Raw genomic sequence first — 15835 nt, forward strand, 5'->3', positions numbered from 1 at the left:
CAGCAAAAAATAAAGGTACTATACTGGACAAAAATACTAGTAAAGCCTACACCACAATCATCTTTTTGATGATATTATTTTTGCTAAAAATTTATATTGTATGCTCTAGATATTGCCAAAAAACCAATAGATGCTCTAAAAGTTGAAAAAAAGGCACCTAAAACCCCTTAAGCCCCCAAAAGGTAGCCCCCTAGGAACTCGTGTAAATGTAGGCAGACCTAGAAAGGTCAAGAGGAACACAAGAAAAGATAGTAAGTAGAGGAGACATGGTGGTGGCTCTCTAGGGGTGGGCTAGTAGTGGACTGGTGGTAGTCTAGCTACGGTGGTGCACTAGCATAGCCACCTATTTTGACCACCACTAGTGGTGCATTGGCGTATCGACAGTGACTACCCAATGAGCCATTGGTTTGCACATTTAAGAAAATGATCAACACTATTTTTATAAAAAAAATGTACACAATTTTTTTTTATGAAAAAACACCTCACGGCATGTGTGAAGGTCATACAACCCCAACAGGTAAAACAAATTTGCCTCAAAATTGATCGGTCTCCAAAAATAAGTGCTTTATTTATAAATAGGGGTTTTGATGTGCTCTAAATCCAACCGCAATGTCCATTTGGACTCAAAGTTCTCTAAATTTTAGAGACCCCCCTGTTTCCACAAAAGAATATAAAAAAATGCCAGATTTGATCCGACAAACCCTTGTTTCTACTTTGTTCAATAAACCTGAACAAGTTGTAGGAGATTTGACTCTAATACAATGAAGGATTTGATAAGAATAATTCTACAAATCCCATAGAACCCCTACATGCAAGAACATGTCATAGAGTAGAAAAAGACAAGAGAAGGCAAGGGGTTGGCTCTTAAATATGCAAGAATGTATTATCACATAAAAAGAATGAATAAAATATACAATGGATCAATCCTTCAAGAATGAGATCATAAAGCCTAAAAGGGAAACCCTACGAAATAAATGACATTTAATAATTAATACTTTATTATTAAATAGAAATACATGTGCATAAAGTAAAATCCTAAGTAGGGAGTGACGGTAATTTAATAAATGTAGTTAAATTAATCCTTTACACTAACATCCAAGACATTTATTTTTAAGATTTTTTTATTATTATTATTAAGTTTATAAGTTTTAAATATAATTTTTATATTATCTTTTAAGAAGAAAAAGTACTCAAATCTTTATTATTATATTTTATATGTTTTCTTTTTATTAAATATAAGAAAACCATTGAGGAAAAATTCTATTACAAGATATTATATATCATACTATATCATATTCTAGCACCTATACTTTATTACAATACATATCCCTAAGTTTGATGCTCTTAAACATATCCATGAGAAACTAATATTACAAAATATGCAAGATTATTATGCAAAATGAAGAGAATCACTATGGAAACTTGAATAAGAGATTCCATGGCTTGGGGACATCCTCCCATCTAAATCACAATCCTTTCTAAATAATCTAATTATAAGAGTTAGACATTCATTCCTCCCATGAAATATATGCCATGGGAGGATGAACACCAATGAGATTTTTGCACATATTTCCATTGGAAGGGGGTACAGTAGGAGCCAACTAGGACGTAATCATGCTAAGGAGGAGCGAAAACAAGAGTTTTCTTCTTCTTGGGTTATTCAATAAAATACTTCAAGGTAAAATCAAAATCAAACTGAGAGTTATCTTTGATCAAGAGTTCATATGATACTCCCCCTTTCCCAAAAGTAGATACACATTCATTGACGACTCTTAGAAGCTTTCTTTCCTTTACCCAAAAAATCATGGTGACCTACACAAAGATGGAGAGATAAATGAGTCTTTGTAGAGACTTAGTATGAATCCTAGCTCTACCCATAAATATTTCCCCACTCCTAAATTTATGAATATGATAAAGAATGAGATGAGAGAGAATAGACTAAAACACATTTCTAGATTTAGTGATTCCATTCATATATGAAAAAATAATATACATAGAAGAACCATTGCATTCTAGAGAAATGCCAAATAAGCTCCAAACCTCCTTTGCAAAGAGAAATTCAAAGAAAACATGATGCACTTAGTTAGGGAAAGGAAAAAATGAGAAAGTATTGGGATCACCACATCCATATTTAGAGAAAGGGGGTTTGTGTAGCAAGAGTCACTGGATGAAGCATATAACTACTGGCTCATTTGGGTGATGCTAGATTATAAATAAAATAATGCTCCAACAATGAAGCTTTAGGTTAAGGTTCCACTTACGATTCAAATTCTCAAAGATTCAATTGGTGTCAGAAAGAAGGTTCCAATGAGTTCCAAGTGTTCCATTTATTCTCATGGGAGATGGATTCATGTTGAATCACTATTCATGAAACATGGGTCAATGAGTTTGACTCAAAAATCACACAGTTGAATCCTAATAGCAATATCACAATGTTCCTTATTGCCACTCCTAGTCCAACCCTCAATCTGTTAGATCTGTCTTCATTCTCCTGCATAGGAAAGAGTGGGGTTAGATCTTTAAATATCTAAGCAATGACTAAATACCTATAACTATGTACCCACACATGCAATATTCTTCTTATTCTAAATGCATATCAAAAATAGTATTCTAAGTGCTCAACTGACAAATTTTTATTCTGATATGAAATCTTTCATTATAATCAAGAGAAAGCATGTTGAAAATAGTTAAGGAATAGGTGCAAATCACAAAAGGGTAGTTTATGAGTGTCAAGAGAACATGTTTGAACTTCATGAAATACCATTTCAATATCGAGTAAATGAAGAGAGTAAGTTGCTAGAAAAATAGAGCACTAAGGGAAAAGACAACATACAAAGAATTTGAAGCTAAAAGCCTATCTATGGATGTTGTAAAGTCAAAAAAGCATGAGAAGACAATGACAATACTAGTTACAAGAGCAGATTAAGTGTTAGATGCAGACTTGTAGGCCAAAAAAGGTGGCAAGATTTATACAGTATTGCATAACAAGTTGTTCCAGCCAAAATTTAAAGTTTGACCACTATGACAAGAACTAAAAGAATAAAATATGTGCATGATCCTTGTGATGAACAAATAGCAGCAGATTTAGATATTATTTTGATGTAATGCATTCAACAACTATCTATCAACTCATATACTAAATGTTGCACAAGAAATTTATGAACATACACATGGAGAAAAGCATCATAAATACCATGACAAACACCTAGTAATAGCATTAGAATAGAGTTGGACTTTTAGATTTCAAACAACACACAGATGAGACAAATGGTATTTTCCATGTTGCTACACAAGTCAAATTTTTTCCAAGCAAGGGAGTGGGAAAACATAAATATAGTTTTCAACGAGTTAAAAGTGTGTCAGTGACTCAACTCCTGCTCTATGACTGTGAGGAGCACCAAAATACATATTGAACAAGATGATAATAATGAAATTGATGCAGATATGAATATATTTATGCCTAAAACACAATGTGTTACTAAGAAAGAGCTAGATACCATGAAGAAGGTTATGGAAAAACTGATTCAGAATGAGGAGCAAATGTAGTGTTTAATAGAATTTGGCAATGTGACTAATGTAGGACATGCTTACATACTCGCATTTTAGAAAAAAATGCAAAGCTAGAATAGGCATGGAAAGGTTTGATGACAAGGAATATCAAATGGAAATAAGTACAATGGTAGCATCTATATAGTCTTTGAATATATGAATCATGACTTGAAAAATTTATTAGATCGACCAGGAATGTGTTTTTGTATTTCTCAAATTAAGTGTTATATGTGGTAGTTATTAATAGGGTTGCATTACTATCATATCAACCAAGTCATACATCAAGAGATCAAAGGATCAAATTTGCTAATTGACAATAATGGCACTCTAAAGCTTGTGGATTTTTGGTCTAGTAAGATCTTTTGGCACTAAACAAAACCAAAGCTTGACCAATCGAGTCATTACACTGTGGTATAGGCCTCCTAAGTTTCTACTAGGATCAACAATGTATGGTCCTATTATTAACATGTGGTCATTTGGGTGCATATTTGCAGAGCTTGTTAATGGGAAACCAATTTTACCAGGGAAGAATGAGCTAGAGCAACTTAATAAAATATATGAGTTGTGTGTGGATCTCCATATGAGAGTAACTGGCCAGATGTTTCTAAACTAAAATTTTTGATCAATGTAAAGCTACAAAAGCCAATGAGAAGACATGTCAAAGAAACCTTTAAAAACTTTGACAAACAATATGCTTAGGATCTTTTGGAAAAAATACTTGCTTTGGATCCTTCACAAAGAATAAGTGCAAAGGATGCTCTTGATGCAAAATATTTCTAGACTGATCCTATTCCTTGTGCACCACATGGCTTGCCAAAATATGAAGCCACACACAAGTTTCAAACTAAGTAGGAAAAAATAATCAAAAAACCCTCACTTTTTAAGTGGTGACCAAAAAAAATTTAAAAATCCCAAAAAGTAGATTCAAAGCAGGCAAAAAATTCCAGATGCTTCTCAGTAAAGAAAGAGAAAAAACATTCTTGAAGGTTACAGCTACGGCTCGAACCTTTTCATTTCAGCAAAAGAATGTGAGAAGGGAAATATAAACTAAGTATTAACTTTAATGATTGATAGAAAAGAGCAAAAGGGTGGTGAAAAAGAAACTCTCAATTAAGATTAGGCAGAAAATCCCTTTAAACTCCAGATGCTATTTAAAGAGAAATGCAAGAAAATTGTTATTACAGCAATTTCATCATTTATTTTTACATGAAGAGTAAAAAAGAAAATCATCTCTAATAGTGGCAAAAACAAACCTTTTGAATGCTCCAGAAAATAATTTAATGGCTATGGGAATAAAATAGTGAAGTTCTACCAAAAGAAGTAGCATAAACACAACTTCAAAATACCTTTCAAGCTCAACAATGTCGTGCTAAGACCCTTCATGAAAACCAGTTAATCTTTCATGGAGGCCCATAAAACTAGTGAAATTCAATTCCAGTTCCATCAAATTTCCAATGGTGAAATGCAAACATGAAACCTTTATTTCTCCCTTCATCGAGTATTCCAAAACCTCTGAATACTAATATGAAAATGAATACCCTTTTTAGGGTTATGAAGACTTTTATTCCTTTTTCATTTTATAATTGTTTTGAAGTCCCCAGGTCATATATGGGATTTTAATACCTTTTCAATATTTGTATTTACTTTATGAGAGCGGTGGGGAATTGTTTTAAGATGTATACAATGCCTTAGGGGTTTTGTTTTTTTTTTGTTTTGCATAGTTTGTAATATTTTTGTAAAGGAAAAATATTTAAATGATATGACTATGAATCATTTAATATTTTTTTGTTTTTAATGCAAAAAGGAAATGATTCATTATATACATATGTCATGGTCTTTAATTGAGAAATCAATTTGGAAACATGTGGAGGGGATATAGGAATCTGGGGTCGAATTTGACTTTGCCAAGTCAGTTTGAGGGCCTCTATTGACTATTGGAGTGTTTTGGGGTAATTTCTAATGAGCCATGAGGATAGTTATGGGTTAGTAAAGTTCTATGAGTAATGAGACTTCATTTTTAGAGGTTTCTAAACCCTCATTTCTAGGCTTTCTTTCTACATTCGACCCAAGTGCTGAGATGGTATTTAGTGAAGTTTGTAACCCATTCTAGGGAGTTTTGATTATGCAAAGAAGTTTTTGTGACTATTTTTGAGTCCTTAACTTTTATTTTCAAAAGTGTGTAATTAACTATGGAAGTTTAATACAGGTGATAGCAGTTGTGTTTATGTTATTTTATGTCAATTTTTGAACCTTCTTTCTTTCTACAATTCTGTATGTAGTATCGAAATGACTTGATAAATCAATTAGTGAATTGTTCTTGTTCCTTATTCTTTTGTCTCATTCCAACACTTGGTTGTAGAGGAGTGAGTCTATTTGTAAGCTATAATCTGTGTTTTTAAAGGTGAAATTGGTAAGAGAGAGACATCTGTATTCCTCCTTTTGCTAAATCATTCTTCAAACCTTATTAAAAATTACTTATGCAAATCTTTATAGAAAAGAAGTGTTTTTTTTGTATTTCAAGTAGCTGAATAGTCCTTCTCTGTCATTTGTACCTAAACTTTCATATCACTTTTGGTGTATCACCCATTTCTTAGTTTAGACTGTAGGTTTTAGGTTTATTTTCAGTAATTTCACCCCCTTTTCCCATAAGTTTAAATTAGGTCCATGGAAATGTCACTAAATACTCAATAGGAGTTGGCCTAGAAATCGAAGGTTTCACTTCACTACATGTCTCACCAAGAAGTGATTCCCATGTTAAGTCAGAATTACTAAACTTTTTTAGTTCAGTACTAGGTACAAATTTTGGTACTTAATAGTTTTGGCACACCTAGTGGGACACAAGCACATTTTTTAGTTGTACTGGTATGGAAAATGATTATATTTCAACCAGCCAACAAAGTACACTAATTTTATGAAAAAAATCCAGACAAGGAGTTCCACTTCTTTTGAATATCTATAGCTAGAAACTCCAAAAAGGCGTGGAAGAACTCTTGCCAAAACAAAGCTAGCATCAAGAAGGTAGCTTTTAGCCCTTGGTATTCGTGTGTATAGTAGAAGATGTCAAAGAAAAGTTAGGCATTCAGCAAGTCCAACAGTGAGAACTAAATCATTTGAAACTGATATTTCTACTACTTATAATGCAAGTGCTAGTTTCATACCAGCAACTATAGCACATACAAGGTTTTTTAAACAACCTGTTCCTATCCAAATTTTAGCATAGCAACAAGAACCATTACCTCCTCCAATGGCGAGAGCATTTTTTTTTGTACCATTTGATCAGGGGATCCCTTTAAATTTTTCTCAACATCATGATATACCCCTTGCTACTTTAAAAAATTTAACAGATTTCACTAAAGAGAATCAAACTACAACATATGAGCATATCAGAGACGTTCCTACATTGTGCAGTGTTCATCATGTTACAAAAGAGGATGTCGCTGCCAAGTTACTTGCAGCATCTCTAAAAGGAAAAGTGCTTCAATGGTTTAGAAGTTTGGTTGTTGGTTCAATCGATTCATGGGATGCTTTGGGTGATGCTTTAGCAAGGCATTTTGAAGACAAGTCAGATTATTTGTCTCTAGTAGAGTAGCTCACAACTATAAAGCATGCTCCCCAAGAGTAAATGATGGATTTCAACAATCAATTTTAGAGAACTTGGACTAGAATACTTGTCTCAGTAAGACCTTCAGCAAACCATGCTTTTTTTTATTTCTTGAAAAGCTTAAATAGTAATATTTTTGTAATGATTTAATCAATGGGAGGTGTCTCACTACCTTAAGCATATGATATTGATATTAGAGCTAAAAATATCCTTATCCAAGTAGGAAAAATAGCTCCTAGACCTCCAATGCCTATTTTTTTAGACATTCAGCCAAATATGCCACTAACAATTCCACCCTTTAATCCTTTACCTATTGTTCCTACTCAAGAGATTGTTGTAGTAGGCCCTTCACAAGAGCTACAGGAGATCAAAAATAGTCAACTCAAGATTGAGAACATGATGCAAACCTTTAGTAATGAGCTAATTAATTTGAAAAAGCAACAATTTTAGGCTAGACCACCTTACCAATAGAAAAATCAAGCTGTAAATCCACCTTATCAGTAGCAAAACCAAGACTAAGCCCAAGTTAATAGACGGCCATATCAAGGTAATACAATGGGTTATAGGAAAAATATTAATCAAAGACCTTTTTAGCCTTATAATCCAACCCTTCTCAATGTTGCTAATCCTGTAAGAGATATTGTGCCTATGCAAAATAACCTTGTAGTAGATTTTGAATGGTTTTATCCCTATAATGTACCACACAATCAAGCTACTTGCACCAATGGGGTGATTAATCAAGCATTGATGGTACAAAATACAGCTATAGGATAGCAAAATGAGATGAATGATGCACCTGAACAACAGCATGATTCACACACTCCTAAAATTGCCTTCCTTAACTGGCAGAAAGATGATTTTTATTCAATAAATAATGATTCACCAATATCAGCCAATACTTGGGCCAAGAAAAGGGCTCTTGAAATAGAGCAGATGGCAACTAAAAGTAAAGCACCTGATACAGCTGAACCATCACATTCCACAAATACTATAGAGGATACTCATGTCCATGTCACCAAGGAAAATGTTCACAAGTAAGTAGAACATGTTGCTGCTAAAGCACATCCAAAATCACATATTTCAGCACCTTTTAATATTTTGGAGAATATGAAAAAGATGAACATGTCCATGTCAATGTGAGAGACATTGGTTATTCCTAGCCAAACTGATATTTTGAAGAAAGCTCTATTTGATGAAACAAATCCTAAGGGAATTGTAAATGAACCAGCAAAAGTTGTATTGATGAATGTTGATGAGAAGTAGGAGGATAGTAATAAAATTGCCAAGGAAACAAGTAAGATAGTTAAACCTCTTCCTTTCTATCTTTCATTGATTATTGGTGATAAGTTAGTTCATAACTATCTGGTTGATAGTGGGGCTACAAGCTCATAAATGCCCAAAAAGATAGCTGACTAGTTAGGATTAAAATATGAGCCCACTGAAAAAGGTGTTGTTCAACTAAATGGAACTTCTATTGTTACCATAGGTCTAATCAAGGATGCAAGTCTTACTCTTCATGCCTGTCCTAACTTTTTCATTCAACAAGATATCTATGAAAGAGACTTACCTCCATATTTTACTATTTTCTTGTTTAGAGACTTTACTGCAAAAATTGGTGGCTATTTATTGTCTGATTGGTCTCACATGCTTTTTAGGACTAGGTATGGTACAAAGGTAACCATTAAGTCTAAATTATTTGCAATAAACCATATAGAGCCATACGTACCTAGTGCTTTGAATGCAAATGTGTTGTCATTTGATGAAAAAGAGCATGGCATAGCTGTTGAAGCTAGAACCCAATTAGATAATGTTTTGGATAGTCAAACTTATGAAAATCATTTTTATGATTTGAAAAATGCTGATTTAGGGACTTATGTCATACATGAGCAAGATGCAGTCATTCTTAATTTGGTCAAACTAGACAAAAGTAGATATGGAGTATTTTTTTGATGGTTCAAGGGGAAAACAAGGTGTTGATGGGGGTGTTATGTTAGTTTCACCTGAGAATGAAAAGTATTATGCCACTTTCAGATTCAACTTTTCTTGCACAAATAATACAGCTGAGTACAAGGGTTTAATTTATGGTTTAGAATGGGCATGAAAGCATGGTATTAAATGTTTGAAGGTCTATGGTGACAGTGAACTGATAGTAAACCAAGTAAGAGACCTAAATGTTGTAAAAAATGATGTTCTTAAGTCTTCTAGGCATCAAGTGTGGGACCTTCTTGAAAATTTTGATGCCTTTAACATACTTGTTGTTTCTAGAAATAAAATCAGCATGCTGATAGGTTAGCAGTTGTAGGCACTCAGTATGATATTGTAAATAGCATTGAAGTAGAAGCTGATTAGCAGCATATAAAGATTATTAATAGGCCTTTAGTACTTGATAATAATGTAAATTGGCACGTCTTTGAAAGTTATGAACAAATTTTGCAATTCCTGTTTGAAGAGGATTTTTTGCCAGTTCAAACTAGTAGAGGTATAAGGATCAATATGGAGACCAAGTGTTACAGCTAAAAAATAACAAGTTGCCTAAAGGGTTAGTAATACTGAAAAGTTTTTTTTAACTCTAATGATCAGCTAAAACCTAGTAAAGTAAACCTGTTGGTCAAGGAAAATTAGTATGCAAACTTGGAAATTGCACCTAGAAAATGTCTGAAGTTTGGTAAAGTGAATTCCATGGAAGAAAAATAGTCTTTTCTTCATTTATTTTAGGAATTCAGTGATGTTTTTGCATGGGAATATAGTGATTTGAAGGGTTTTGACCCAAAGCTTGCACAACACACTATAGAATTGAAATCAATAGCTAAACCAGTTCGACAAAAACAAAGGCCAATTAATCCTAAGTTGTAGCATTTGATGCAAAAGGAAGTTTTTAGGTTGATTGAAAGAAAAATAATTTTTCCCATTAAGCATACAAGCTAGGTTGCTAATTAGGTTCCTATAAGGAAAAAGAATGGAGAACTAAGATTGTGCGTGGATTTCAAAGACCTGAATAGAATCTCATTAAAAGATAGACACTCACTTCCATCCATGGAGCAAATGTTACAGTATGTGTCAGGGGATGAATAGATTTCCTTGCTGGATGGATATTCAGGTTATAATTAGATTTTGGTGAAGGAAGAGGACTAGTTCAAAACAGCGTTTACAACAAAGTAGGGAACAATGGCATATAAAAGAATGTGATTTGGACTGTCTAATGTTGGAGCAACTTTTCAAAAAGAAATGGAGATGGGTTTCAGTAATCTGATGTACAAGTTTGTTCTAGTATACCTTAATGACATCATTATTTACTCTCAAAAAATAGCAGATCACATTGACCACTTAAGGCAGATTTTTAGCATTGCAGAGAATTTGGTGTCTCATTAAACCCAAAAAAATGTATTCTTTCATTCCATTAAGGTAAGCTACTTGGGTATATTGTATCAAAAGAAAGAATCACTATAGATCTCGAACAAGTTGCAGCAATTTTGGATCTACCTTTACCTTTGCATAAAAAAGGTCTTCAAAGCTTCATTGGCCGCATTAATTTTGTGAAAATATTTTTGCCTAATATTGTAGTGTTACTTAAGCCATTAACAGTTATGCTCAAGACAAACATGATCTTTGTATGAACAAAAGAGGCCAAAGAGAATTTTTAGGCCATCAAAGATGCTTTAGCAGTAGCCGCAGTGTTGATAAATCCTGATTTTGGTAAGGATTTTATTCTTTATGCATATGGTGGTTTTGATGTCGTTTCAGCCATGTTAGTACAGAAGAATTCAGAAGGATTGAAATAGCCAATCACTTTTTTCAGTAAAGGACTTGAGGAATATGAGTAAAGGTACAATTTAGTTGAGAAACATGTACCTTTAGTTGTCAAAAGCCTTAAAAAATTTAGGCACTTGTTGACACATAATAAAGTGATTTTGCATGTGCCACATCCAAGTGTTAAAGAATTTCTTTTGAGTAAGGATTTGAATGAAAGCCGAGTTGGCTAGATAACACAAGTCATGGAGTATGACATGCATATCTAGATAACCAAGTTGATTAGAGGCAAGGGTTTATGCGAACAAATTGCAAACAATAGGTTTCAAAACTTGAAGGACAAGTAAATACTATTTTTCTTATTGGTGCTATAGGAGATAATGACAGACTAGCAAGCTGGTTACAAGATATGGTTCATTTTTTAAGGACTAGTGAGTGTCTAGCCACTTTAGACAAAGCAAAATAGAGGTATTATCAATTACAATATGTTCCCTTTGTCCTAATTCATGATGTTTTGTATAGGAAAGACCACAATGGTGTACTTCTTAGATACATTGATTCAGATCAAGTTGCAAATATCTTGCATGAATTTCATGATGGTCATTTAGGAGGACACTTTTCTCCTAGAACAACAACATACAAGATTCTCCAAGTTGGATATTATTGGCCTAATATTTTTAAGGACAGTCAAGCATATGTCAGAAAATGTGTCAAGTGTGCTAAGTTTGCAGGAAAAGAGAGGCTACTAGCTTTGCCTTTGTAGCCAATTAAGATAGAATAGCCCTTTCAAAAATGGGGTGTTGACTTTATAGGGCCTATTAACTCTCCTTCAAGTGTAGGTAACAAGTGGATAACCACTGCTATTGATTATTTCATGCACTGGATAGAAGCAATAGCATTAAAGGATGCAAATGAAACAGTAGCCCTTAACTTTTATGATGATATTGTGGACAGGTTTGGGTACCTAATTCTATTATTTGTGATAATGCACTTGCTTTCACTGGATTGAAAGTGACTACTTAAGCATTCAAATATGGAATTTATCTCAACACTAGTTCTAATTATTACCTACAAGGAAATGGATTAGCAAATTCATCCAATAAGAATTTGATAAGAATTATCAAAAGAACTCTGTAGGAGAATCAACGAGATTGGCATTCTAAATTGAAGGCTTCCTTATGGATTGATAGAATCACTCCAAAACAGGCTATTGGAAATTCACTCTGCTGATTGGTCTATGGGAAGGAAGCTCAGTTGTCAATCAAAATAGAATAACCAACTCTTGATCTTGCTACTCAGTTGGTCCTTTTTGAAGAAGGTGATCCTATTCTAGTGTGATGTGCCCAGCTAATGAATTGGAAGAAAGTAGAAAAAAGGCTATGCAAACTATGGAGTTTCAGCAAATGAAAATTAAGAAGAGCTTTGACAAAAAAACAAGAGCTAGAGAATTCAGTGTAGGTGACATAGTGCTGAAATGGGATATTCTTAAAAGTAGGCCAGGCCATCATAATTTTGATCACATGTGGGTTGGACCGTTTTAGATTGTTGAATGCAAACAGCATAATGCTTACTAGTTGGCCACAATGGAAGGGAGATGTTCTACCAACCCCTATGAATGGGGTCCACCTCAAGCCATGTTTTGAGGTATGAGTTTCAGTTTTACCTTGTATATACTAAGTTAGTTTCCTTGTTTTCAATAAGTGCATCTACATTTTAGTTTAATTTGGTTTTCCCTAAGTGTTGTCCAAGAACATGTCAATTTTTGTTTTTTGTCCTAGGTTAGTTTCTTGTCTTGATTTGTAGTTTAAGTTAGTCAAGTTTCTGGTTTATGTTGTAAAGCTTCATAATTTGTCCATCCCATTCATGCTCACATCAATACATGTGTTTAAATGCCTACACATACTTAGTATACACATGCATACACATATACATAATGTTGCAGTTACTCAAGATCCTACTATCAACCTTACATACATGCATATCCACATATCTACTATTCACATGCATGCATCCAAATACATGCATTCATCCACACATAACTAAGATGATCAAATGATGAAGGTTTTGACTTCAAAAGTTGATACTTGAGTTTGATTATGCATATCCATCAACCTAATAAGAGTCTTATTAAGCTCACATGCATGCATTCCAAATTGAACCAGCAACTTTAGAAGTTTCTTTTTGTTAGGTCTAGGAGCTAGGGATGCATAATTTTAGACTTTATGCCCAATGAATAAAGGAAACTAGTCAAATGTCTAGCAAGTAGACATACAACAGAGGTTGCCAAAAATGTTACTAAAATTCTACACATGTTGAATGTTACTAAAATGTGTTTTAGTATTCCTTAGATTAAGTATTATATACAGAAATTATTAACAGGGTTGCATTATTGTCATATCAACCAAGTCCTATATTGAGACATCAAAGGATCAAATTTTCTAATTGAAAATAATGGCATTCTAAAGCTTGCAGATTTTTGGTCTGGCAAGACCTTTTGGCACTGACCAAAACCAAAGCTTGACCAATCGAGTCATTACACTGTGGTATAGGCCTCCTGAGTTGCTACTAGGATAAATAATGAACAGTCCTAGTATTGACATGTGGTAAATTGGATGCATATTTGTAGATTTTCTTAATGGGAGACGAATTTTACCAAGGAAGAATGAACCAGAGCAACTCAATAAAATATATGAGTTGTGTGTGGATCTCCAAATGAGAGTAACTGGTCAGGTGTTTCTAAACTAAAATTTTGGGTCAATGTAAAGCCACAAAAGCCAATGAGAAGACATGTCAAAGAAACCTTAAAAAACTTTGACAAACATGCTTTGGATCTTTTGGAAAAAATGATTTCTTTGGATCCTTCACAGAGAATAAGTGCAAAGGATGCTCTTGATGCAATATATTTATGGATTGATCCTATACCTTGTTCACCAAGAAGCTTACCAAAATATGAAGTGTCACATGAGTTTCAAACTAAGGAGGAAAAACCAATCAATAAACCCTCATTTTTTAAGTGGTGATCAACATTTTTTTTAAAACCCCAAACAGCAGATTCAAAGAAGGCAAAAAATTCCATGTGCTTCTTAGTAAAGAAAGAGAAAAAAGGATTCTTGAAGGTTACAGCTACGGCTCGAACCTTTTCATTTCAGAAAAAGAATGTGAGAAGGGAAATAGCAAATAAGTATTACCTTTAATTCTTGATAGAAAAGAACAAAAGGGCAGCCAAAAAGAAACTTTCACTTAAGATCAAGCAGAAAATCCCTTTAAACTCCAAATGCAATTTAAAGAAAAATGCAAGAAAATTGTTGTTACAGCAAGTTCATCATTTGTTTCTACATGAAGAGTAAACAAGAAAATCATCTCTAATAGTGGCAACAACAAACCCTTTGAATGCTCCAACAAATAATTTAATGTCAATGGGAATAAAATAGTGAAGTTCTACCAAAAGAAGTAGCATAAAAACAACTTCAAAATACCTTTCAAGCTCAACAATGGCGTGCTAAGACCCTTCATGAAAACCAGTTAATCTTTCATAGCGGCCCATAAAACCAGTGACTAGTTCCATCAAATGTCCATGGGCAGCATGCAAACATGAAACCCTTATTTCTCCCTTCATCTAGTATTCCAGAACCTCCAAATGCTAATATGAAAATGAATACCCTTTTTAGGGTTATGAAGGCTTTTATGCCTTTTTCATTTTCTAATTGTTTTGAAGTCCCCAGGTCATATATGGGATTTTAATCCCTTTTCAATATTTGTATTTTCTTTATGAGAGTGGTAGGGAATTGTTTTAAGATTTATACAATGCCTTTTGGGTTTTGTTTTATTTTCTTTTTGCACAGTTTGTAATATTTTTGTAAAGGAAAAATATTTAAATGATATGATTATGAATCATTTAATATTTTTCTATTTTTAATGCAAAAAGGAAATGAGTCATTATATTCATATGTCATGATTTTTAATTGAGAAATCAATTTGGAAACATGTGGAGGGGATATAAGAATTTGGGGTCGAATTTGACTTTGCCAAGTCAATTTGAGGGCCTTTATTGACTGTTGGAGTGTTTTGAGGTAATTTCTAATGAGTCATGAGGGTAGTTATGGGTTAGTAAAGTCTTATGAGTAATGAGACTTCATTTTTTGAGGTTTTTAAACCCTCATGTCTAGGCTTTCTTTCTGCATTTGACCCAAGTGTTAAGATGGTTTTAGTGAAGTTTGTAACTCATTTTAGGGAGTTTTGATTATGCAAAGAAGTTTTTGTGACTATTTTTGAGTCCTTAACTTTTATTTGCAAAGGTTTGTAATTCACTATGGAAGTTTAATACAGGTGATAGCGGTTGTGTTTATGTTATTTTGTGTCAATTTTTGAACCTTCTTTCTTTCTGTAATTCTGTGTGTAGTATCAGAATGATTTGATAAATCAATTAGTGAATTGTTCGTGTTGCTTATTCTTTTGTCTCATTCCAACACCTAGTTGTAGAGGAGTAAGTCTATTTGCAGGTTGTAATTTGTGTTTTTAAAGGTGAAATTGGTAAGAGAGAGACATTCGTATTCCTCCTTTTGTTAAATCATTCTTCAAACCTTATTACAAATTACTTATGCAAATCTTTACAGAAAAGAAGTGTTTGTATTTCAAGTAGTTGAATAGTTCTTCTCTGTCATTTGTACCTAAACTTTCATATCACTTTTGGTGTATCACTCATTTCTTAGTTTAAACTGTAGGTTTTAGGTTTATTTTTAGTAATTTCTCCCCCTTTTCCCACAAGTTTAAATTAGGTCCATGGAAATGTCATTGAATACTCAATAGGAGCTAGCCTAGAAACTGAAGGTTTCACTTCACTGCATGTCTCACCAGGAAGTGATTCCCATGTTAAGTCAGAATTGTTGAACTTTTTCAGTTCAGTACTAGGTACAAATTTTGGTACTTAACAAAAACATT

The 15835-nt window shown here is 33.5% G+C and overlaps 2 pseudogenes; both read left to right on the forward strand.

Annotated features, from left to right (window-relative positions):
- The first annotated feature begins 2739 nt into the window (after nucleotides 1-2739).
- On the forward strand, nucleotides 2740-4401 carry LOC149541918 (cyclin-dependent kinase C-2-like; annotated as a pseudogene).
- An 8823-nt stretch (nucleotides 4402-13224) lies between these two features.
- LOC149541919 (cyclin-dependent kinase C-2 pseudogene) lies at nucleotides 13225-13917 on the forward strand (annotated as a pseudogene).
- The last annotated feature ends 1918 nt before the right edge of the window (nucleotides 13918-15835 follow it).

Source organism: Cupressus sempervirens, chromosome 8 (assembly GCF_028749045.1).
Source record: "Cupressus sempervirens isolate cs-2001-9-10 chromosome 8, ASM2874904v1, whole genome shotgun sequence".
In the NCBI taxonomy this organism is placed as follows: domain Eukaryota; kingdom Viridiplantae; phylum Streptophyta; class Pinopsida; order Cupressales; family Cupressaceae; genus Cupressus; species Cupressus sempervirens.